We start from the raw sequence: 27,197 nt of genomic DNA, 5'->3' as shown, positions 1-27,197 counted from the left end.
GGAAAATACAAAATAAAAATAAATAAACAAAAATCCCCACGAATTCCCCCCAAAACTTTTTAAAAATACTTTAATAAATTAGTTTTATGTACAGCAACACTTGAAAGTCGGAGCTTCTAACTATTTATCCATACATGTACATATGGGACTTTATATAATACAACATTATATCTCATTATTTTTTTCCATACACATACGTTCCTTTCTATGTAGTTATGTATCTATATATTTTTTACTTTACTACTACTGTAGAAATTGTGGTTTTTTTTAATTGTAAGAAAAAAAGTTAACTTTTTCTGGTTCACTACTCTTTCTCGTCCTATATCTCTTTCAATGTATCCTCTACCTTCAGTCTTATACTAGTTCTCATTGTATTACTATGATCTCCCTAATAACCCTTTCTAGACTATTCCCTCCTCTATCCCTCATTTTGACTAATCCCAAACCTCATTCAGAGGAGGGGTGAGAGCTTCAGATTTCCAAACAATAGCACTGGTTATTCGATGTAAAATTATTTATCTGAGAAGCAGGACATGAAGGGTCAGTGGTAAGGGAGAGCAGTGTGTACTGTTAGCAGTATCTAAAACAAAATATTTTGTAAAAAAGCTAACATTTAAAAAAGAAATTCCAAACAGAGAGGATAGTCTGTGTGTGTTTTAGTACCCGACAGAAAGCTTCTGTACCCAATTATTTACTATAGAATACATTTATAAGCGGGGTGTAACACCGCAAACACCCTGACCTCATTGCACTACTATGATCTCCCAAATAACACTTTCTAGACTCTTCCCTCCTCTATCCCTCCTTTGACTCATTCCAAACCTCATTTTACTACTATGGTCTCCCTAATTCCCCTTTTGTAGACTCTCCTGTTCGCTATCCCTCCCTTGATTCATCCAAAGCCTAATTTTACTTCTATGACCTCCCATATAATACTTTCTAGACTCTTTCTTCCTCTATCCCTCCTTTATCTTATTCAATACAACTAACAGACTCACATGTCCACCCCTCAAATTAACAACTTACATTTCTTATACTAACCCACCACTAATCCACTTTGGGTTACGGAGTAGCGTACTATACACTGAAAAGCGCTTTAATGCCTCATATGGGGCTGTAAGCAATATATAAATACAATTACATAAAGATGGTAATTTAAGAGAAAAATGTTAGTCCTTCAACATTGCTACTGCACTTATTAGGCCACGATCAGGCAGGAGTCACAAAAACTAGGCAAGCACTCGACCTGCCAGATAAGTAGTGTCCCCCTTTTCAAAGAAAAATCAAATGAAAGGAAATTGCCCATGGTAGTTTGGCCAATGATGCTCAAAACGCATTTGATGGAGTTGCTTGGACATTCCCGAGGTGTGTTCTTCGGAGGACTGGTGTGGGCATGTTCATGCAAGGTTTCACATGGGCAAGTTAATAAAAGGCTAGAATCATAAGTAACTGTGAGGGATAGGCATCGTATTAGAAGCATGCGTAGTTTAAGCATGTGTAGTAATGGTACCTGCAAAGTAAAAGATGCGTACAAATGGGTATTCGAAGTAGTGGCCGCGTAGTAATGTAGTTTACCACCAGTTATGTTCATAGAGCTGATTCTACCAATAACATTGAAGGGGTGGAATTCTGGTCACACTAGATATGGAATCTCTGTACATCATCATACCCCAGAAAATGGGACTGGAAGCTTTTAGTAAGACAACAAAGGGCAGCCCAGTTCTGGTGAGGGTACCAACTGTTTTCATCCCTGACTGTGACTGCAACGGTGGTGCTTCCACTAAACTACTTTTTTTTTCGTCCATGGCAATTATCTACGGACTAAAGAGACTTCAATTGTGAATTATTTGCCCCTGACATAGCTACCCTATTTGTGTTTGAAAAAGCAGCCATTGATACAGACAGTAATCCAACCAAATAAGTGTGTTTTAATTTACATTTTATTTATTAACCTTTTAGATTTCACAAAGAGAATATTACGTAATACGTAGGGTACAAGTCACAAGACAATGGACCATCAAGCAAACACAAACTAGAGGTCCGCGATATATTGTGAACAGCAGTGTGAGGTAGGTTCAGTTCCATCACAGGGCCTGACATCAGGAACAGTAGCTCGACAAGTGTCAATCAATCAATCAGGATTTATAAAGCACGACTAATCACCCAATAGGTTATCCAGACGTGAAGTCTGGACGTGGCAAGAAGCTGCGACCTGTTGTAGTCGCAGATCAGTCAGTATGGGAAGACTTGAGCACTCAGTGCCCATGCTGGGCAGCCCAATTTGCAAGTATGATGCAGCCGACTAGTCTTCAGGTGTGATACCCACATCCATTAACCATACTGGTCTGTCACACTGACACTAGTGCAATACCCACAGGGCCTTCAACTTGGAGTATGAGGTACGACCTGAGGAGTCCCCAAATATCCTTGAGCTGTGATTACTTTGGCAGCAAATCCTCATGAAGTTCCAACAGTATATTGCAGTGGGGAACAGCCATGACAACGCGGGGATTACCACGCAATGCCATTACAACGCGGGGATTACAACGAAAGTCGTTACAACGACTTTCGTTGGAGGGCGCTGTTGGATAGGGAATAGTTTAATTTTCTATCCAACACCTTCCCTACTGTCAACGTGGGCAGGAGTTGGAATAGAAAAATAAACTATTCCACTATCCAGTGCCCTCCAGCGAAAGTCGTTGTAGTCCCCGCGTTGTAATGGCACGCGTGGTAATACCATGCGCTGTCATGATATACAACCCATTGCAGTAGACTTGATCACATAACCATCGCTTAAATGTAGGGGCCCTCCCTCAGCCCCATCGGCATGCCCCCTGCCTCTTTTCCATCAGGAGGGCCAGTGACAGAAGTATTTTATAAGGGGTATCCAGATCTCTCACCCAGTCCAACAATGTAATGTCAGGGTTATCGGGCACGAGGCAGCCTACCATATCAGATAGGGCATCCAGCACCTTAGTCCAATATCCTTCGAGAGCCCCACAGGACCATGCCAGCAGTAGAAAACCTGCATCTGATGGGCCGCATCTAGCACAGTTTGCATGTTCTCTGAGGCCAAACCTCTGGAGACAATTGGGGTTGTACTATGCTCTCTGAAGGATTTTATAGTAGATACGGTGGATCCTTCTACTAGAGGATACCATTCCAGCTTGAGTAGAAAAAAATCTCCAAGTTTCATCACAGAACTCTTGCAGAAATACCCTCTCCCACCAGGAGTGCAAAGCTTGAGTATGCATAGTTCTTCACCCCTGTGAGGTGAGATACAAGATTGTTTTTAGGTGTTTAGTAGTAGTCGTATCCAGTAGTTGTTCCAAAGGAAGGTAGATGGCTCCGACAGGAACTCTGGAAGGGAGAGTCTGCAACTACCTTCTAGTTCGTATTAAAGAAACACATCAAAGGTGTGTAGGTAAATTTCCCTATGTAGTCCTCCACTGTGAGAAATCAGGTGTTCCCTAAAGGTCGTCCCACGTCGGCAATCACCGTGCACGAATATACGCTATGGCATAGGGCTCATGAGTGACCTCTAGGAGGGGGTGATAATCTAGTGGAAGTCGTGGTAAGTAAAGGTAGTCCGGCCCCACCTATTCACTCAACAAGTCCTATGCCCAAACGGTACATTCTGCAGGCAATACATCTTGCTTCGATCGAGAGATTGACCTTCCAAGGAAGGAACGAGGTGGGGCCATACTGTTGAGCTCCAGTGTGGTGGAAAAGGCTGGGTCCTCTACCAGCATGTGGTGTGGTGATCCTTAGCACATAGATAATATAGTTTAAAGTCTGGGTCTTCATACTAGCCAAGGTGAAAGGGCAACGTAAGGGCCGCCCAACCAACCCTGGGCCCCTGCCAACCCATGCCAATCGGACCATTTGGGTTTTACGAGCACCGAAGAAGGATATATAGAGCACCAAGGATATATTCAGGAAGAGATATAGCCTTTTAGGGAGAATTACTATTTTCATAAGACCTACTTAGCCATTCACAGAAAGTAGAAGGGGGATTCAGAATGAAGTCCACTCAGTGATTTGGTCAATAGCGGAACCATAATTTTCCCTTACAACCACATCTCAATTCCTGAGCACCCAAAATCCCCATGTACAGAATTGGCATACCAATGCAAGGGAAACTGGCACACACCACGGTGTGCTAGTCACGAGAAGCAAAATCTAGGATTTACTTAATATGAATGTTGAAAGGTGTCCAAATCTAAGGTATTCTTACAAGATGGCATTAAGACTTAAGTGAGGTTCCTGAATATACAGTCATGTCATCTGGGTACAAGGATATCAAGATAGGTTGACTCTTATATCAAAGAGCATTGTGAGCATAGTGTTGCTGGAGGAATGTGTCCAAAGCTAGCATAAAGAGGAGGGGTGAAAGAGGGCATCCCTACCTCGTGTCCAGAGATATCGCCAGTAGGTCAGACTGTTAACCCGGACTCTGGCCATTGGGATATATATAGCAATTTTATCCAGCTGAAGGAATTATGCAGTATGCCCATTATACTCAAGATTATGAAGAGATAGTCCCACTCAAGGGAGTTAAATGCTTTGTGTTCTGTAAGAGTGCAAATAAGGTTCACTGGTTATGGGATGTTGAGCAACCTGGGACCAAACCAGATTGATCTGGCCCTACGAGATCAGGTAGCAGCAGAGTCAGCCTATGGACTATAAGCTTTGCTAATATTTTGCCATTGCCGTTCAAAAGTGACAGGGATTGCAAAGCATTGCATTTGTATGGTATTTTATCAGGTTTCAATACGGTGGCAATCACAGAGAATCCCCTCCTCCTTGCCTCTTCAAATACTGCAGGTAGTGTAGGAGCCAGAATATCTACATTTCAGTTATAAAATTCTACATGCCGTCAGTCTTAACCAAGTGCCTGGCTCTGACCAGTGGAGAGTTCCCCCAAGCACCACCCACCGTTCTTCTACAGTGAAGGCCTGGTCTAGACACAAGCAACAAGTATCACTCCACCAGCCCAGGGAAATATCTACCAAAGAAGCACTAATAGGAGACAGAAGTCTTGACCCTGTAATTCTTTAAAGTAAATCAAAAATACAGATTAATTCTGCACACTGGACCTGCCCCCAGTGGCCTCAAAATCTACAATAGTATTAGCAGCCCACGGTCACCCAATCATGGCAGCCATCACTTTACCTGGCCTTTCTCTCTCCCCATGTGCTCTGGCTTATTTGCCATGATATTTGCACTCTCTGGCTGCCACCATAGTGGTTGCACCCTCCACATGTGGCAGAGCACGCTATAACCTCTTTATCTCCGCCTCCAGCCGTGCCAAGAGATTTTGGAGCATTTGGAGCACACCAGTACATTTGGCAATGCATTTAAACTAATGGTAAGTTTGAAGCACTCCCATACCGTGCCCTTAGAGTCTACAGTCCCTTCATTAATTTCAAATATTTCCATGATCTCATTGCAAATTCATCCAAGAAGACCCTGTCCAATAGTGAGCAGGTGTTGATCCACCATGAAAAACCTGATCTAGGAATCGCAGGTATCATCAAATTTAAAACGATAGGGACATGATCAGATATGGTGTGGGCTAAGTGCAAGACTTCTGTACCCAAGGCACAACATCTCAACATCCCTAGACAGCACCAATAGTTCAGCCGGGACCACATCCCATGTACATGTGAGTAATAGGTACCATCCCAAAGCTGCGGAAACCGATGCCGCCAGATGTGAATCAGAATATGATTGTGGATGATCTCCCTCAGGTGATTAGCAGCAGCTGCCCTGCCACTGGACGCAGCGTGTGACCTGTGTAAGTAATCGTGCAATATACAATTGAAGTCACTGCCCCATATTAAGACTTGTGGCTTTGTAGAGAGCACGTTACCCCATAGGAAATCATAAAATTCAGGATCGTCAACATTCGGCCATGTCATTCAACAATAGTGATCCCTGATTGGCCAATCCACCCCTTAACATCGACAAGGGCCCCTGTGTGTCTCAGCGCGAGCCATCCACCGTAAATGGAGTACCAACCAAATGAGGGTTAGGTGTCAATACATCGCCAACATTTTTATTTTAATTTAATTTAATTTAATTTAATTGCGGGTTTATATAGCGCTAGGAATCGACTCCCGGAGGAGTATCTCCACACTTCGACCGCTGGGGAACCCGTCCTGGCTCACCCTGAGAGATGGTCCCTGATGGGTATTTCTAAGGTGCGACCAAGCATCCCCGGCGGTCTGGGGGGGCCGTTGTGAAGATGAGGCAAGCTGATGCCCAGAGTTGCCGAGTGTGGTTTCTGACTAGAGTAGGCACCGAGGCGAGAATTATCGAGTCCGCTGACCCTGGTCCACGACCCTGCCGCGTCGGGAATCGAACCCTGGTCCCGGGCCGTTCTCTGCTTACGGGTCTGCCGCCTCTAACCAGTGAGCCACACTTCTCCACTTATTGTCCTAGAGAGGCTATCAAGGAGCACTTGAGGGAGGGTTATGTGCAATGTCTCGCCCAGCAAAGCACGACCTCAAATTTATGTTCAATCACAGCACTAAAGAGACGAGTTACCTAGATCAGCTGGCCAGGATTATTGATAATACACTATACACTATGTTATACCCCAACCCCACTTAGGGAAACTGCTGACTGCTTTACCCAAGGAATTACCCATGCAGTCTTAGGGACAATTTTTGCTAAGGGCAATTCTTTGCTTTCAGCAAAAAATTCAAATACAAGGAGGATTGTGGTTCATTCGTGTGGGAGCCATGGGGTATCCCAAACGATTAGCGAGACATGCTAGAAACAGGGTTTGGTTCTGCACATGCAATTCCACGCTTGCAAATAAGAGTACATACAGTGAGCAGGCTTAACTGATCATGGGGAGTGCATTAATGCTTGACAACAATCACCTCGAAAAGGTTAATTTCAAAAATTGGCATTGACATTGGAACGATGATCACGGTGTTGACACAGTGAGTGTATTGAAGCACGTGCATATATGTGTGGGACTGGGTACGGAACGTCTCTTTCCCAGAAAACCAGACAGAGGCTCCTTTCATGTAACCTGGGAGGAGCCCAAGGCAAGAGAGTTCCTGTGAACAGTGAGAAACCTTGTTTTCAATAGAAACGCGCAGGTGTGCCTGCCAACAGTATGCAGCTGGCATTTAACACAAATATTTGGCATAAAATGTTTCCCAAAAAAGTAGGTCACTTGGAATCCCCTCAACTGACGCAGTCAATGATATTCTCCAGTATATTTAACTTCTGGGATCTTGGGACCTCATGCACTAAGAATGCATTTGGTAAAAGTGGACGCAGTATGCACACCAACTTTTAACAAATGCATTGTTTTTTTGCAAAATAACGTATGTAATAATAGGTCAGTTCACAAAATACTGAATCATAATGGGTCTTTGTTGGAACGGAAACGTCCACTGCATGATGATGGATGTGCGTCCCTGCTGAGTTGCATGGATACCTGGACTCCTGGTAATGATTTTTGGTCATGGGAGAACACAGATCATGTGTGTGCACCTTGACCTGGGCCTGTCTCATAGTAATTCAGCTGTGTTTAACCTGAAGGGGCATGCCAAGTGCTACCCTCATGATGGTAGAGGGCTACTACTGTTTCTGAGAGTTAAGTGACAGAAGTGCAGCGGTGGCAGCATACCCGTTTTGTGTTTCATAAGTGATCAGTAGAAGTGAAGAGGCCTTTTTAGCTGAGTCTCTGGAGTGGGATATACTGGCCCACTCATGTAAAGTTCCATGGCTGTGTACTTAACTCACCCTTGGCCTTCATGGATTGTGTGGGCCTGTGTATGGTGCAAACATGGTGGCCTGTGGGTTTCCGCTTGGAAGCCCAGGTTCTGCAGTGACTCATGGAGGCGAGAACTGCAACTCCCAGACAGGAGGTATGGATTGCTGGCATCCCTGAGGTAACCAATAACCAACACTAACCACCAACCTTGGGATTTGAAATAGCACTCTGCCTATCGTAAAGTCCTTCAACACTTCATTATGTATACTAAGCACTATATAAATGAAAAGACAATATATTAAAGCTCTACAACAGCCCTTCACTTCTGCCTAGTTTGGATTTGGTCTGGAGCGACAGGCAGTTTCGAAGAAGGCAAATGTTCTATCTAGCTCGACTTCTGCGTTTGACCTGGTCCCAATGTTGTGCTCTTCTGGCTTTTTAAAAAAAAGAAAAAACTGATTCTGTTTTGGTGTTTTTCTTTCCGTCTAGGCACATTAGTTCAGCCTCCTATAAGCTTCTTTTGTCCTTGAATTGCAGTGAATATGCAGGAATTCCTTGTATGCGGGCACTGTGGCACCTGTGAAATAAAGCGGCTGCCAAAATCAGCTTCTTTTCTTTAACCACCTTAATTTTGACTCAAGTTGTTTATCGTTTTGTCCCCTGGCACGAGGTAACCCAGTGACTTGCCGAGGGGTAACACAGATGTTTACGAATTTGACATAAAACGGAAATCTAAAGTTCAAAGCACATGGAAATAGACTTGAGAAAAGTCACAGTCATGAGTCATGGCCAGAAAAATCCCTGCCAAGCTTTCAATCTACAGAACAATAATTGAAAAAATACATCTCTCTCTCAAGTTCAAGAGCTTGAAACAAGCCGCATGCACTGGAATGAGCAAGGGTAATTCATTTAGAGAGGAGTATGTTGACTTGTTTTAGTTTTATCCCATGACGCGTACTTGTGACCCTTAACAAAATCTAATAAGGTTGTCAAGATGGAAAACCGGTTTAACACATGCAAATCACAAAGATCTTAGGGCCATATGTGTCATACTTCCGTTTAGCGAATTTCAAATAGCGAATTTTAAGGAATCGCTATTTGGAATTCGCAAAACGGTATGTATGTACAAAATCGCTATTTAATAGCGATTCCTTACCATTCCTAATTTGCGATTAGCAAATTGCTAATCGCAAATTACCCAATCATTTCTATGGGCCAGGAGGCCATAGGAATGAAGGGGCAATTTGCGATTAGCAATTAGCTAATCGCAAATTAGGAATTTTTTCAAGGGTGCAGGAGTGTCTCAAGAACACCCTGCTGCACCCCTTAAAAAGACATTTGGGGGCATATGGCACACCTACATGCCCTAAGGGCATGTATGGGCGTCATATGGCACCTTTTGTTTTTTGGAAAAAAGATTTTTGAAAAGAATTCGCAAATTACCACCAACTAGAAGTTGGTGGTAATTTGCAAATCCTTAATGGCATTTTTTGAATATTTTTTGTTTGATACATTGCATTTAAGGAATCGCAAAGTTTGCGATTCCTTAAGTGCAATCGCAAAATAAGGAATTGCAAATTTTGCTATTCCTTATTTTGCATCAAACATGTTTGATACATACCATTTGTCAAATTAGCATTCGCAAAGGCCGAAATTCTCAGAATTTCGGCCTTTGCGAATGCTAATTAGCTTGATACATATGGCCCTTAGTAAGAGCTGTTTTTCACGGGAGTAAATAACCATTTCGTTACATATTTCATATCAACCTATCACAACGAAGAAAAGAAATGACAAAGATTGCTATGGAAACGTGCAAAATATAGGCAGCCTTGTTTTTCCCAGGAGCGCATGCAGCTAAGAGCGGTTACACAGTGGGGCCAGGTTGGGAGGGGATTCGACTGACGGCCATGAGGTAAAATTAAATAAATCATACATTTTCCATCATTGTCGTCAGTTGAAATCCACCCCCTCCCAACCCGGACCATCGTCCCACCACTCTTACCTGCAAGGGCCGCTGGCCACTGCTGCATTCAGTGGCGTGGAACGCATGCTTGCAAGAAAAACTTTGGGCACCATTCTTTTTTTGTTTACAAATTAAGCACTGCTAGAAGTAGATTAATACAGAATTGAATCAGGCTCATTGTTTGCTCCTATTGATCTAGGACGGTCAATGCCTGGAGGTGATATGTGTGGATATCTCACCTAGGTTCCAGTAGGAGTCTACTTCTACAATCCAGCACACACTTCTTCCTACACAAGGATTGGAGTTGTATTGTTGAAGGTGTTCTCCAGGGAGGGTCCCAATGGGATAGCCTCAGATTGCTTATGGATGCATGGTCCCAAGACCCAAGATGCACCAGTCCCTACGCGCTTGAAGGACTTGCAACCTCTTTCAGGTCAGGTTAGACTTCCTGCTATCCTACAAAAACAGAACACAAGTTGCAATCCACGGTGCCTGTGAGGATGCTATTTTGATATGGATGAACTGTTGTCCAAGTAGTGGTCAGTGATCTTTCCTAATGGTATACATTGTTTGTCTGAAACTGTGTAGTCATTTGTTGGAAATGGCCCTTTCTGCAGGATCACCCCCAAACATTTTGCCTTCGTCCTCCCCTTTTGCTGAATTCGTTTTTGTTGGCTTTTGGACTCTGGGCATTTTGCCACTGCTAACCAGTGCTAAAGTGCATGCGCTCTCTGCTGAAAACATGGTAACATTGGCGTATCTGCAATTGGCATATTTAATTTACTTATAAGTCCCTAGTAAAGTGCAGTACTTGTGCCCAGGGCCTGGGAAGTAAGTGCTACTAGTGGCCCTGCAGCACTGGTTATACCGCCCACTTCATTAGCCCTTGGTACATGTCTCAGGACTGCCATTGCAGAGCTTGTGTGTGGAATTTTAAACTGTCATGTTGACCTGGCAACGTAACCCTATTGCCAGGGGCAAACCTTTCTTTTTAATACATAAAAGTCACCCCTCAGGTAGGCCCTGGTCAGCCCAAGGGCAGGGTGCAATGTATTTAAAATGTAGAACACGTAATTTTAAGATTTACAAGTCCTGGTAGAGAAAGAGTCTTAAATTCGTTTTTTTCATTACTCCAAGGCCTATCTCTCACATAGGATAATATTGGGATTACCTTGTTGCATCTTATAAGTGTAATTTCCAAGTGGGAAGAATTGGGACCCAAAGGTTAATGTCTCTGGAATAACAATTTAGAAGCCCAGTCTATGGTGAAGTTAGAGTTTAAATTGGAACTCTGAAAATGCAATTTTTAGAACGTTGGCATTTTCGTACTTTAGTCATTTGGTGCTATCTGCCTGTCTCTGAATACACGCCTGAGGTGGGTGACAGAAGGGCTTTGTGCATTCCCTCTAGACAGTCACACACAATGAGAGTTTAGGTGTGACCTGATGGGCCTTAATGGAACATTAATAGGCTTGATTGGGGGCGGCGGGTGGAGATGAGCACTGCCTCACTGACATCTGAATAGTCTGTGTCTTGTCTACACACAATAGGGATTAACAACCATGCATTATCACTCCGGTCAGCTTGGAGCCAGGTTAGGGGAGGCAGGAAATCTGGACACTTCAAAGGCATGCCTCTAGAAGCTTCTCCCCACTTCAAAGGCACAACTGTGTATAAAAAGAGCTCAGACACCAGCATTTCAGTACACTTCTAGACCTGTGTATAATCTGCCGGAAGGACTACTGTGCTGCTACAAGGACTGCCTCTTTGCTGGACTGCTACTCTGCTGGACTCCTGCTTTGCTGTGCTGATCTGCTGCCCACTGCCCTTTTGCCTGGGAGTGAGAAGGACTGGAGCTGCATCTCTGCATCCCAGAACGTAAGTGACTCAAAGGGCTTACTGGCTTGCCTCCTGTTCTAAGTCTCAAGGACATCAAAGACTTCAATTTATCTTGCTGTAGCACCGGGACTTGGCTTGCTGCAAGTCTTGCTCTGTCAAGTGGTGCCAACCCAGTACTTGGACCATGGAAGTTGGTATAAGGTGTTGCTACAAATAGAACCCATGCATCTCCATCGGAGCTGTCACAGTTGAACCACTGTATCGTCGCTACTGCAGAGAGATGATTGACGCATCCCCTCGACGGCGTGGAGAAACCTGGCACATTGGCTTCGGGACCATTGCATCTTAGAACTGGTGCTTCGTCTTTGGAACTGGTGCATCGCCATCTCTAGTTGGAGAAAATTGACATATTACTTGACTACACTCTGCATCTTCGTGTTGCAACAAGGACCAAGGTACTCTGGTTCATCAGTCCTTGCGTGGTACCTATATCCAGCCCGCGCTGCATCGCTGTCGGCCTGAACTTTTGACTTTGTCTTGGTCCGGCGTGACCCGATAGCCCAAATTGCTTCTATGTGCTATTTTTGCATTTATCCTTTAAAATAATGATATCTCGACTTCTACTTATTGGATTATTGCCATTTTGGTCTTGTTTTGATCAATAAATTAACTCTATGTTTCTAAACAGGTGTGGTATAATTTTATGTGGTGTTTTCACTGTTTACTGTTTGAAGTGCTGCACAAATACTTTACAAATTGCCTCTTAAGTTAAGCCTGACTGTTCTCTGCCAAGCTACCAGAGGGTGAGCACAGGTTAATTTAAAGTGTGTATCAGACTTACCCTGACTTGGTTCGTGGTTCCTGCTTTGACAGGGTGCATAACTCTGCCAGCCAGAAAGCCAATCTCTAACATTTTTAATAGGGAATTAATGTTTTCTAGAACTTCTAGAACAACGGTTTTCATTTCTGGACCCCCTGGCACCAATCACTCAGTCAATGTGACAACCTGAATCAGAAAACCAGTTGAACTGCAATTAATATGTAACCCACTGAGCAATCTTTGCATAAATGTGTTTCTAGTAATGATCAGTCTCATGACACAAGGCAGCGACAAGTAGTGGAAACCCAAATCCTCTTTCATAAACGAAGAACACAATCAGTGAGAACTAGAAAACAGAATATGTATTTTTAAAATGTTTATTTTAAAATACCAGTTTAGTAAAAACATGAATTGTAACTACATAGAAGATAAACATTATGGCATAACCAAAACTTACAAATATTGTGAAAAGCAATACAATTCTAACATTGTTATTATATTCATAGCCCTAACCCTCATTTCCTACTTCTAGGCACTATGGTAGTTCTACAAATTGGTGAAAACAAGCCTATTTTGAGTTTCAAAGGTGGTGTGCACCCACATACCTGATTTAGGACAATAAGACTATTGTTCTTTCTGAATACCTAACCTACTATCTCGGCCACAGTTCAGCTGTGCATTGTCAAAGAATAAACATAGCCTGGACGCAGCCAGTGAAGGCCATTCCCTTCACAGCAACCTCTGATGAAATAAATGGGTGCGGAAGCACCTGCTTCTCTCCTAATATCTCTGCTATACAGCTCCTCTCTGACCTCTATATTTTCAGCATACTTTTTTTTCATAAGATTCCAATCAAGGGTTTGTTGAAGACTCTTAGAACAAACAATCAATATGAAGTGGCAAACTGCCCTTTCAGTTGTTTTCGAGTTATCTTTTATTTATTGTGTTTTATAAAGTGCAAACAAGACCATCTCGGTATCAGAGCACTGTACAAAGAGAGAGCTGGTGAGGTTTGCAGTGCAATAAGAATACTTGTCACTTAAGATACACTGTACATAGAATTGGAAGAGCAAGGTATAACACAATAGGGCGCAATATCAAATAGGGTGAAATGACAGTTTCAAAATAGTTCTCTTATGACACGTTTTTCAGGTAGCACGTCTTTAACTTCCTTCTTGAAAAGGCTGATTGAGGTAATTGCTCCCGTTGAGGGTGGCAGGGCGTTCCATATGTTTGGGGCCGATCCGGCAAAAGTGCAGCCGTGAGCTTTGCTTTTTTTAAAAATCTGGGTGGTTCTAGTATGAGGGATTTAGCAATTCTAGAATCTCTTCCGCCGCTTGATAGTTTGATCCTATTCACCTTGTATTTGGGACCGGAATTGTGTAGAGCTTTGTGTGTTATGCATACCATATCCATTTGCATCCCAGTTTTAACTGGGAGCCAGCTGAGGGCTCTGAATGTTAGGGAGATGTGAGCATAGTGACGTGTGCCTGTTAAAAGCCTTTCTACTGCATGAGTCTGGTATACCTAGTCCAGTCTTGAGAGCACTAGAGATTGTACCTCTGTTTTGAAGTCTCCAAGCGGTTTGAAGCGGTTTAGTTTTCTTAGAAGGTGCATATTAGGTTAGATATTCTGGTTGAAGGTTGTATTTGCCCTTGCATGTTTAGATTAGAGTCTAGTGTGAGGCCTATTGATTTTATGGAGTTGCAGATGGTTTGTTTGACTAAAGTTTAGTGATTTAAGGTTAAGAGACTAAAGTTGAAGTTGTTTGAGATTTGAGGGGTCGGGAGAAAAGAATGAATTTGGTTTTCAGCAGATTTAGTTATACATGACTGTGTGCCAGCCAGTACGGTGTTTTCCTCAGGGTGTCATCCAGTCTTCGGATATCATCATGAGAGCAGAGTTTGATGTAGAGCTGAGTATCATCAGCATACATGTGTATGAGATTTTTAATTATTTAAAGATTTCCATGAGTGGTTCCACGTATAGATTGAAGAGCGCTGGTGAAATTGTAGTTCCTTGTGGAATGCCCGTTGATGTCTGCTACATCAGCTAGGGTGATGCCTATTTTGACTCTTTGTTGTCGGTTCTGCAAGAAGGAGGCAAAGAGTAGGTAGTCTGCTGATAGACCCATTCTGAATTCAAGAGTTTTCTCTGAGGCGTTTTTGTCAAACGCCACTGATCAATCTAGAAATATTACGATACAAGATTAGTTTTGGTCTAATGATGTTTGTATATCATCTAGGATATTTAGAATGGTGACCTCGGCATTGTTTCCAGGCCTGAAACCTGACTTGTGGTTTTCTAATAGGTCAAACTTCTTGATGTGTTCACATAGCTGATTGTGGGTACATTTTTCTACCAGTTTAGCCAGGAATGGCAGACTGGATACTGGTCAGTTGGTTAATCTTTCTGGTCGGTGCCCATTTTTTTTTATAGTAGGGGAGATACTTGGCCCATCTTCAGGCATTCCTGGAGGGAAATTTGTTGGGGAGATGTGTTTATGATTTTCGTGCTAAAGGGACTAACAGATTAATAGATCTCTTTCAGTAGGTGGGAGGGAATGGGATTGTTCAAATGTTTGACCATCATCGGCGTCTGTTGAAATCTACCCCCCCCCCCAACCCGGCCCTTCGCCCCACCTCTCTTACCCGCACGGGCCGCTGGCCACTGCCGCATTCAGCAGCATGGAACGCAGGCTTGCAAGAAAAACTTTGGGCGCCATTCTTTTTTTTGTTTACAAATTAAGCACTGCTAGAAGTAGATCCATACAGAATTGAATCAGGCTCAATGTTTGCTCCTATGGATCTAGGACGGTCAATGCCTGGAGGTGATATGTGTGGATATCTCACCTAGGTTCCAGTATGAGTCTACTTGATAATCCAGCACACACGTTTTCCTACACAAGGATTGGAGTTGTATTGTTGAAGGTGTTCTCCAGACAGGGTCCTAATGGGCTAGCCTCAGATTGCTTATGGATGCATGGTCCCAAGATGCACCAGTCCCTGCGCGCTTGTAGGACTTGTAACCTCTTTCAGGTCGCGTTAGACTTCCTGCTATCCTACAAAAACAGAACACTAGTTGCAATCCACGGTGCCTGTGAGGATGCTATTTTGAAATGGATGAACTGCTGTCCAAGTAGTGGTCAGTGATCTTTCCTAATGGTATGCATTTTTTTGTTTGTAACTGTCTAGTTGTTTGTTGGAAATGGCCCTTTCTGCAGGGTCACCTCCAAACATTTTGCCTTCATCCTCCCCTTTTGCTGAATTCGTTTTTGTTGGCTTTTGGACTCTGGGCATTTTGCCACTGCTAACCAGTGCTCAAGTGCATGCGCTCTCTGCTTCAAACATGGTACCATTGGAGTATCCGCAATTGGCATATTTAATTTACTTATAAGTCCCTAGTAAAGTGCACTACATGTGCCCAGGGCCTGTACATTAAGTGCTAGTAGTGGCCCTGCAGCACTGGTTATACCACCCACTACATTAGCTCTTGGTACATGTCTCAGGACTGCCATTGCAGAGCCTGTGTGTGGAATTTTAAACTGTCATGTTGACCTGGCAAGGTAACCCTATTGCCAGTGGCAAACCTTTCTTTTTAATACATAAAAGTCACCCCTCAGGTAGGCCCTGGGCAGCCCAAGGGCAGGGTGCAGTGTATTTAAAATGTAGAATATGTAATTTTAAAATGTACAAGTCCTGGTAGAGAAAAAGTCTTAACTTCGTTTTTCACTCCTCCAAGGCCTATCTCTCACATAGGATAACATTGGGATTACCATGTTGCATTTTATAAGTGTAATTTCCAAGTGGGAATAGTTGGGGCCCCAAGGTTAGTGTCTCTGGAATAACAAATTAGAAGCCCAATTTATGGGGAAATTAGATTTTAAATTGTAACTCTGAAAATGCAATTTTTATAAAGTTGGCATTTTCTTACTTTAGTCATTTGTGCCCACATGCATCAAGTGATTTTGGAGTCACAAACGGTGCGATTCGGAAAAATCGGCCGTTTGCGATTCCAAAATCACTTTTTGGGATGCATTAAACAATTTCACAAAACTCGCAATTTTTTGCAATTACTAAAAATGCGATTGCGTTTAAGGAATCGCATTTGTGCGATTCCTTAAATGCAATGCATGAATTTTTTTTTAAATGCGAATTCGGAAATAGGAGGTGCAAACTAACACGAGGTTGACCCTCGTGTTAATTTGCGAAATCTTTCAAAAATGCTCAAAAAAGCATTTTTGAAAGTGTCATGTTACACACACATATGTCCTTTGGACATATGTGTGTAAAACTTGCACTTAAAAAACATTTCAAGGGTGCGGGGGGGTCCTTTGGACCCCCCTCAGCACCCTTGAAATGCATCAACAAATTGCGATTCGCAAAATAAAAATTGCAAAAAGGAATTGATTCCTATGGGCCTCTAGGCCCATAGGAATCAATGTAATGCCATTCCTTAATTGCGATTCGCAATTAAGGAATCGCAAATACAGAAAATTAAGAAATCCTAAAAACTTTTAAGATTTCTTGATGCATAGGATTTTGCAATTCCTAAACTGCGATTCCTTAATTTTCGCAATTTAGGAATCGCAAAATCCTACAATGATGCATGTGGCAGTTGGTGCTTTCTGCCTGCCTCTAAAAAAAACGTCCGAGGTGGGTGACAGAAGGGCTTTGTGCATTCCCTCTAGACAGTCACACACAATGAGAGTTTAGGTGTGACCTGATGGGCCTTAATGGGACATTATTATTCTTGATTGGGGGTGGAAGGAGGAGATGAGCACTGCCTCACTTACATCTGAATAGTCTGTGTCGTGTCTACACAAAATAGGGATTAAGAACCCTGCATTATCACTCTGGCCAGCTTGGAGCCAGTCAGGGGAGACAGGATATCTGTACACTTCAAAGGCATGCCTCTAGAAGCTTCTTCCCACTTCAAAGGCACAACTGTGTATAAAAAGACCTCAGACACCACCATTTCAGTACACTTATGGAGCTGTGTATAATCTGCCAGGAAGGACTGCTTTGCTGCTACAAGGACTGCCACTCTGCTGGACTGCTACTCTGCTGGACTCCTGCTTTGCTGTGCTGATCTGCTGCCCACTGCCCTTTTACCGTGGAGTGAGAAGGACTGGAGCTGCATTTCTGCATTCTAGAACCTAAGTGACTCCAAGGGCTTGCTGGCTTGCCTCCTGTTCTAAGTCTCGCAGACATCAAAGACTTCAATTTATCTTGCTGCAGCACTGGGACTTTCTGCAAGTCTTGCTCTGTCAAGTGGTGCCAACCCAACCCTCGGACCATGGAAGTTGGTATAAGTTGTTGCTACAAATAGAACCCATGCATCCTCATAGGAACTGGCGCATCGCATTCGGAAACAGCACATATCCATCGGAGCTGTCGCAGCAGAACCACCATATCGCCGCTACTGCAGAGAGATGGTTGACGCATAACCTCGACTACGTGGAGAAACCTGGCACATTGGCTTCGGGACCATTGCATCTTAGAACTGGTGCTTCGTCTTTGGAACTGGTGCATCGCCGTCTCTGCGTCGAGAAAATTGACATATTACTTGACTGCACTCTGCATCTTCGTGTTACAACAAGGATCAAGGTATTCTTATTCAGCAGTCCTTGCATGGCCCCTATATGCTGCATCGCTGTCGGCCTGAACTTTTGACTTTGTCTTGGTCCGGCGTGATCCGATAGCCCAATAGGCACAAATTGCTTCTAAGTGCTATTTTTGCATTTATCCTTTAAAAGAATGATATCTCAAGATCTACTTATTGGATTATTGCCATTTTGGTCTTGTTCTGTTCAATAAATTAACTCTATGTTTCTTACCAGGTGTGGTATATTTTTATGTGGTATTTTCACTGTTTACTGTTTGAAGTGCTGCACAAATACTTTGGACATTGCCTCTTAAGTAAAGACTGACTGCTCTGTGCCAAGCTACCAGGGGGTGAGCACAGGTTAATTTAGGGTGTGCATCAGACTTACCCTGACTTGGTTCGTGGTTCCTGCTTGGACAGGATGCATAACTCAGCCAACCAGACAGCCAATCTCTAACATCTTTATTAGGGAATTAATGTTTTCTAGAACTTCTAGAACAACAGTTTTCGTTTCTGGACACCCTAGCACCGAGGACTCAGTCAATGTGCCAACCTGAATCAGAAAACCAGTTGAACTGCAACTAATACGTAACCGACTGAGCAATCTTTGCATATATGTGTTTCTAGTAATGATCAGTCTCATGAGACAAGACAGCGACAAGTAGTGGAAACCCAAATCTTCTTTCATAAATTAAGAACACAATCAGTGAGCACTAGAAAACAGAATATGTCTTTTAAACTGTTTATTTTAAAATCCCAGTTTAGTGCACAAAGTATGAATTGTAACTACTTAAAAGATAAACATTATGGCATAACCAAAACTTATGAATATTGTGAAAAGCAATAAAATTCTAACATTGTTATTATATTTATAGCCCTAACCCTCATTTCCTACTTCTAGGCACTATGCTAGTCCTACAAATTGGTAAAAACAAGCCTAGTTTGAGTTCAAAGGTGGTGTGCACTCGCATACCTGATTTAGGATGATAGGACTATTTTTCTTTCTGAATACCTAACCAACTATCTCAGCCATATTTCAGCTGTGCAATGTCAAAGAATAAACACAGCCTTGAGGCAGCCGGTGAAGGCCATTCCCTTCACAGTAATCTTCGATTAAAGGGGTGCTGAAGCACCTGAAGCACCTGAAGCACCTGCTTCTCTACTAATATCTCTGCTATACAGCTCCTCTCTGACCTCTATATTTTCAGCATACTTTTTTTTCATAAGATTCCAATCAAGGGTTTGTTGAAGACTCTTAGAACAAACAATCAATATGAAGTGGCAAACTGCCCTTTCAGTTGTTTTCGAGTTATCTTTTATTTATTGTGTTTTATAAAGTGCAAACAAGACCATCTCGGTATCAGAGCACTGTACAAAGAGAGAGCTGATGAGGTTTGCAGTACAATAAGAATACTTGTCACTTAAGATACACTGTACATAGAATTAGAAGAGCAAGGTATAACACAATAGGGCGCAATATCAAATAGGGTGAAATGACAGTTTCAAAATAGTTCTCTTATGACACGTTTTTCAGGTAGCACGTCTTTAACTTCCTTCTTGAAAAGGCTGAGTGAGGTAATTGCTCCCGTTGAGGGTGGCAGGGTGTTCCATATGTTTGGGGCCGATCCGGCAAAAGTGCAGCCGTGAGTTTTGCTTTTTTTTAAAATCTGGGTGGTTCTAGTATGAGGGATTTAGCAATTCTAGAATCTCTTCCGCCGCTTGATAGTTTGATCCTATTCACCTTGTATTTGGGACCGGAATTGTGTAGAGCTTTGTGTGTTATGCATACCATATCCATTTGCATCCCAGTTTTAACTGGGAGCCAGCTGATATTTTGGGCCTACTGAATCAGGTGGTCAAATTAAATCTATATACACATTATCTACAAACTATATACATATTTATACATCTGCGGAAAGAATGTTGTCATTAGAATAAAACTATACCATTTAAATGACCACCATTGGCGACGTGATCTAGCTAATAGTAACCTACACTTCTGAATAACCAAGACCAGCTTGTTTGTCAAAAGTAAGATTTTATTTACTAAATTATGGTATATAAGTTGATAGTTTTATAAATGAATTTTATTTGCAATAAAGCAAGCATGATTGTAAAGAAATATGAGAAAATACAATTTAAGCAAGTGAATCAAAATCAAAGTGAATATTTAAAGTTTAGCATTTCTAAAATCTAATTCCCTAACTGAGCTAAATAGATAGAAATTAAAGTAAAGTTCTTTGAGGATTCTTACGTGCTCCACGCAAAGTCCAACAGCACATCACCCTCATCGGAAAGTCAGAAAGCAGCAGCCAGCCCATCCCTAAGGGCATGACTTTTTATACCTTTCTATGCTAACTAAATTACGCAAAGGAAAGTTTTCAGAAATCTTCGACGTCCCATTGGCTGAGAGTGACAAGTGACATGTCACCCAGTTTTCAAAAAGTTCCACTAAATCATATTTCATAGAGACCATTGTTCCTTCCACGTGAAGCCAGAAGCTTCCTCATATTGCAACAAATGTATAAAGTCGTTCTCGCAGCGTCCATTGACTTTCATTATACTTCCGCGGATGCCAAGTTAAGGATTGACAAAATGTTCACTTTCGACCTTGGCCATGTCCGACAGAATGATGACAGCACATTAGTTTTTGCTTTGTGAACGCAGCTTTTGACGAATAATTTATTTCAGAATGGGCGTCTCGTGACTTTCTGCAGAATTACATGTCAGCTCTTTTCTGCGGCTCAAGTGACTAGGCCCAAAAGCAGGCAACTTATGATTTCTAATATAAAACAAACACAAGAAAAGTATTAATGTAAGAAATAATGTAGATTCTGTATCCACCCCTTGGTTCACTAATTAATTAACCCACCCGATTAATCAAAATGTTACCTAGCCATTGCAAACAAATAAAGCAGCGTTTATATCTACCAGTCTCCGTTATTCCATGAGACCCATATGCACCTAGAATAGTAGAAATGACATCACACAGACAAGGAAAAGCAAAACAAGCACATGCTTATTTTAAGTTTGCAGCAGTTAGTAATGACAAAAACGAAAACAATAAATTATTTTATTATTTTGCACGAACAAAAAGATGCAACAATTATGCACGTTTATAAGCACACATGTTAGTCCCCCCACGTGTAAAGTTTAATCTAAGTTGTATTAGCACAACATATCACAAATCATTAATATTTTTATTCATGTTATGGAAATGTGACTTCGCGAGTTTAAACAAAATTTTGTTTTCTATCTCGCTCCATCAGGGCTCTGAATGTTAGGGAGATGTGAGCATAGTGACGTGTGCCTGTTAAAAGCCTTGCTACTGCATGAGTCTGGTATACCTAGTCCAGTCTTGAGAGCACTAGAGATTGTACCTCTGTTTTGAAGTCTCCAAGCGGTTTGAAGCGGTTTAGTTTTCTTAGAAGGTGCATATTAGGTTAGATATTCTGGTTGAAGGTTGTATTTGCCCTTGCATGTTTACATTAGAGTCTAGTGTGAGGCCTATTGATTTTATGGAGTTGCAGATGGTTTGTTTGACAGTGGTTTAGTGATTTAAGGTTAAGAGACTAAAGTTGAAGTTGTTGGGTTCTGAGGGCTGGGGAGAAAAGAATGAATGTGGTTTTCAGCGGATTTAGTTTTAGATGGCTGTGTGCCAGCCAGTACCGTGTTTTCCTCAGGGTGGCATCCAGTCTCTGGATATCATCTTGAGAGAAGAGTTTGATGTAGAGCTGAGTATTATCATTATACATGTGTATGAGATTTTTGATTGTTTAAACATTTCAGTGAGTGGTTCCATGTATAGATTGAAGAGCGTTGGTGAAATTGCAGTTCCTTGCGGAATGCCCGTAGATGTCTGCTACATCAGCTAGGGTGATGCCTATTTTGACTCTTTGTTGTCGGTTCTGCAAGAAGGAGGCAAAGTTAAGGTAGTCTCCTGATAGATCCATTCTGAATTCAAGAGTTTCTCTGGGGGTTTTTGGCTGACTATGTCGAACGCCACTGATCAATCTAGAAGTATTACGAGACAAGATTAGTTTTGGTCTAATGATGTTTGTATATTATCATTTAGAATGGCGACCTCTGTATTGTTTCCTGGCCTGAAATCTGACTGTTGTTTTTTTCTGTTAGGTCAAACCTATTGATGTATGCGCACATTTGGTCGTGGGTGTAATTTTCTACCAGTTTAGCCAAGAAAGGCAAACTGGATATTGGTCAGATGTTAAGTCTTTCTGGTCAGTGCCCGTTTTTGATAGTTGATGAGATACTTGGCTTATCTTCAGGCATTCAGGGAGGGAACGGTGTTGGAGAGATGCGTTTACGAATTTCGTCCACAAGAGAGTGACGGATTAGTAAATCCCTTTCAGTAGGTGGGATTGGGATCGTCCAAATGTGTGATAGGTTTCATTGACTGAATAGTTTTCTGGTTGTCCCTCTCAGAGAGAGATCTTAAACTATTCCAGATGCTCCATTTTTTCTTGGGACAGTTGGGCGTGCTGGTCAGTATTCTTGCTGTGGGCTGTGAGAGTGGGGTTGATGGATTCCCATTCCTTCAGTTGGTTACTAGCTTGGCTGGGAATAGAGTTGCTTATGATTGCCATTTTATCTTTAAAGAAAGTGGAGAAGGCATTACAGATGTCCATCGAGGTTTTTGTAAATGTGGGTTCTGCAAGTTTTCCTGATTGTTATTTTATCATGTAAAAGAGTTTTCTGTGCCTGTTCTTTGCCCTGTCTAGTTGAGATCTGATTGCTGATGTTTTGATATTCAATATGCGCTTCTGTGCATTCTCAATTGTTCGAGATGGGTAATGTTTGGGTCCTTCCTCCAAAGTAATTCCAGATGTCTTCTTTCATTGTTTATGTTCTGGTTGAACCACAGACCTGAAGGTTTTTTCGTTTGCATTTTTTTATGTAAAAAAGCAGCCATCTGAACTATGTCAGTCATACTGCTGCTGCAAAGGTGCATCAGTTCTTGAACCGATGTTTGTTTCGTCCGAAGTGCCAAGGACCCTTGATTTTAGTTTCTTGTGTGAGTATTTGGTAAAGAATTTGATGGTGGTTTGACCAGTCTGCTAGGGTGATGTCTAGCATGTTTATTGATTCCAGTTTAGCGATAATGAGGTCAAGTGTGGCACCTTTGTTGTGGGTTGCTCCATTGCATGTTTGAGACATGTTGAGGTTACTGAGTGCAGCCACTGTGTGGTCTTTGTTATTGTTCCAGTGCAGGTTGAAATCTCCTAATAATATTGTTTTGGAGAGTGAAGTAGCATTGTGTTGTGTTATGCAGATTTGTAGAGCTTGCGATCGCCTGAGAGGGTATTCTGGTGCTGAGCGAGTGTCAGTATAGCCACATCTAGGGCTTAGTGGTACTACTAAAAAAAACAGGTCTTGAGCTTCTTTCAGAATTCCAGAAGTGAGGAGTGATGTAGTGCTCGTTGTGAATGGGGAGCCAGTAGAACTCCTTCAGGTGTTGTGTGATATGAGGGCATCATGTGAGGTTGAGAATGATTGGTCTGCAGCCTTCTGGTGAGTTTTTTGTTGACTCCGGCATAAATGGTGTTTCTGTAGTCCAATTTGCTTGTGACCCAGGCAGGGGTGATGGTTTTCCGGGTGCTGATTTGAACCATTTGATAATCTTCCTCGTCGTCTTCAGGGTATGGAAGCATGAGGCGGTGACAACATTGACTTGTGCGGTCACGTCGAGTTTGCTGTCATTGTTTATCCCAAAGTTCTTGGCGTGGGTGTTGGGTGTGGGGTATGGTCGTAGCTCTGTTGGCCACCAGGTGGAGTCCAAATGTCATGCACTCTTACCAAAATGCAATGTTTCTTCAGTAGACAACACAACAAAACATCCAATAACTAACCTTCTGGAAACTCTGTTTGCTAGCAATGAATAAGAATGATACGCGTAACAGAAACAATGAAACGATTAAACATCATGAATGTGGGAGGAGGAGCTTCGCGCGCATTCCGAGATGGCCACGTGAGCACAGGGCTCCCGAGTCCCTTGCCGCCCTCCGCATATATCCTGAAAGATATCCTGACTTTGACAACGGGTTCTTGAAGATGAACCTCAGCTGACACCTTAGCTGTTTTCAAAATTTCATTTGGACTTCGGGAACCGCAGATAAGCCGATCGGAGTTTTTGAGGCCCGCCCTACGGCAACACCGGGGGCTTGGCACACCAGGACGCCGGGAAGTAGTTGAACAACAACGGCCTGAGGGGCTACCCCTGCTGCCCTGAGTTGACTTTCGGTTTCGTTCTTGGGCCTCCGGCCTCCTCTGATTGCGTGATTGCTTCGGGCCCCCACCGAGATCTAGCCTAACTCTGCTTCTCTACTGTATGCCGACGGTCGTGAGTGCTTGGGTGTCGGGCTGAGCTGCTGCTTTCGCCCCTGTGGCCCACTTTCGTGATCTTCGGTGGTCTGGTGGTGAGCGGCCATTTTCACCAGGTCTCGCGGGCCCCTTCGGGGCTCACCATTCAAAATGACTGCCAGGCCTGACAACGAGAAGCGGAAGACCAAAACGCCTCTACGTGGGGGACCGATCCAAACCAACGTCATGGATCGCTATACCCATCCCAAGGGGTCCCCCGGTGGCACCACTCGAGCCCTGGAGGACTCCAATGACGACCCGACTGCGTCGACCGAATTGACTCTGCAGGATGTCATGGGCGCCATTGCCAACATGAAGGCTTCCATCGGTCAGCAATACGAGGCTCTCGCTCTCAAAATTGACACTGTAGCCGTTGATGTTACTTTGATCAGAGCTGATTTGTCGAAGACCAATGAAAGGGTCAAGTCTCTAGATCTGAAGACTTCTAGCCTCACGACCGATGTGTCTGATCTGCAGACGGAAGTTGGAAACTTGCGATCCTCCAATGATCTCATGGCCCATCGACTGGAGGATTTTGAAAACAGAGCCGGACGCAACAACATACGCCTTATTGGGGTCCCTGAAAATTCTGGTACTCTGGCAACGGATCTCCTTGTGGAGGACCTCATCTTGAATCACCTCGCCCCTACAGGCCTGAGTAAATTCTTCGCCGTGGAGCATGCCCATCGAGTGCCAGGCGGAAAACCGAAGTCGGTGCCTATCCGAGACCTATCATCGCCAGGATCTTCAATTTCAGAGACAGAGACATTATCCTGCAGGCCTCGAGAGTGAGTGGCCCCGTAAAATTCGAGAACATGACGGTGAGTTTCTACCCAGACTTCACCCAGCTTGTTCAGAGGCAAAGGATGGGGTTTCAGGGAGTGAAGCGAAGGTTGAGAGACTTGGGCCTGAAATATGCAATGCTATTTCCAACCAGGCTGCGTGTCGAATACGAAGACCGGACTTTCTTCTTTGATCGTCCCGACAGAGTTAGTGACTGACTGGATACCCTTCCCAAACAGAATGACTCAACCGGGCATCCGGGTGGAGCCGAGGGCGGTGTGTCGGAACAAGAGTGACATTATGATTCCTGATTTCTGAACAATTCACATGTCATTCAGCCGGGTTCGATACTTCTTCTACTACTGTGTTCTATTGCTGTATACCCGAGGGTGGCGGGGGGGAATGGGACTCTTTCCTCCTCAGGGGTTTCTTTTTGTAGACTAGTTTAATGATAGGGCGACAGGCACACTGCAAGTTGGGGTGGCTTTTGAGTCTAACGCAGGGGTGCATGGTGGGGGGCGTTGTAAGGGTTTCTAGTTGGGGGTGGAGGGGGGAGTCTGGGTGTTTGTGTGTTTCTTTCAAGGCAACGTATCGTCTCTCTTATTGACCTGGTCTTTGTGTTCGTTATGGGGTGGATTCAGCACTTCTTTCCGGGATGGGGGGTAGTGGGTTGAAATTAATGTGTTGGAATGTCAATGGATTGGGGGATAGGATAAAACGGGGTGTGGTGTTGCAGTTGCTGCGGCGCCTCTCCCTTGATATTGTAATATTGCAGGAAACGCATCTGGTTGGGACACGTGCCACGCCATGAATCGGCGAGGGTATCGTCTTGCGGCACACTCCGGATTTACCTCTGGTTCTAGGGGCGTAGTTATCCTCGTCAGGTCCTCCCTCCCTTTGGCAATAGATGATGTGATTCTTGACGATAGGGGGCGCTACGCTGCTCTCACTGGTAGATGGGAGGGGAGGACTGTCACATTTGTTACTGTATATATCCCGCCGGGTCTGCAGACTTCGACTTTTGCGGATCTTGGGCGTGTAGTACTGGGGCTCCCAGAGGGCATCTTGGTGATGGGCGGAGACTTCAACTCAGTTGTCTCCGGTAACGTGGATCGCTACCCCCCCCAGAGATCTTATCAAGTCTCAATCCTGGTTGAGTGGGTTCTTGGAGACCCTGGGTCTGGTAGACTGTTGGAGGTTGCTGCACCCGGATCAGGTGCAATACACCTTCCACTCTGGAGCCCATGGCAGTCTGTCTAGACTCGACTATGTTCTGATGCCGGCGGCGCGGGCCTCCTCTATCAGGGAGGTGAGGCACCTCGCCCGGGGCATATCCGATCACTCCCCATTGTGGCTTAGCATGGATACTACTATGAGTAATGAGGGACGAGTCGCCCCAATAAACCCCTGGGGGCAGATTTATGTTAACTGGCGCATCCCCAGGGATGCGCCAGTTAATGTGCGCCACAGTGCGCCACTGCTCCGCCACCCATGGTGCGCCGCATTTACAATGCGGCGCACCATGGTGCAAGGTAGTGAATATGCGTGACGCATCTCTCGGCGCACGGGCGGCGCATTGCAGGAGTCATGTCGCAAGTGCGACATGACTCCTGCAATGCACAGGGGCCACCTGTTCAATGTATGGTGCGTCACCCTTACGCCTGCTTCAAGCAGGCGTAAGGAATTGACGTAGAAAGTGACTGAGTGAAATCTCATAGATTACACTCAGCCACCTTTAGGAGGCGTTCCTGCGCAGGAACGCCCCCCCTGCGCAGGAACGCCTCCTTATGGCGCAGGGGTTTCCAACGTGACGCATCTCCTAGATGCGTCACGTTGTAAATAGGACGCATTGTTTGCGCCGCCGTTGCGTCACATTACGTGACGCAATTGCGGCGCAAGGAGGCGCAAGAGCCTCATAAATCTGCCCCCTGGTATCTTCGCAATCCCAAGACCCATGCTGAGTTGATGAAATCCCTCGATCACTATTTTGTTGAAAATGTGGGGTCTGTGTCCTCTGCTGTATCATTGTGGGAGGCTTTTAAGACTGTGATACGTGGGCAGGCTTT

The sequence above is a fragment of the Lissotriton helveticus genome, chromosome 6, assembly GCF_964261635.1.
Source record: "Lissotriton helveticus chromosome 6, aLisHel1.1, whole genome shotgun sequence".
NCBI classification, from domain to species: domain Eukaryota; kingdom Metazoa; phylum Chordata; class Amphibia; order Caudata; family Salamandridae; genus Lissotriton; species Lissotriton helveticus.
Note: the sequence above shows the minus strand (reverse complement) of the source record.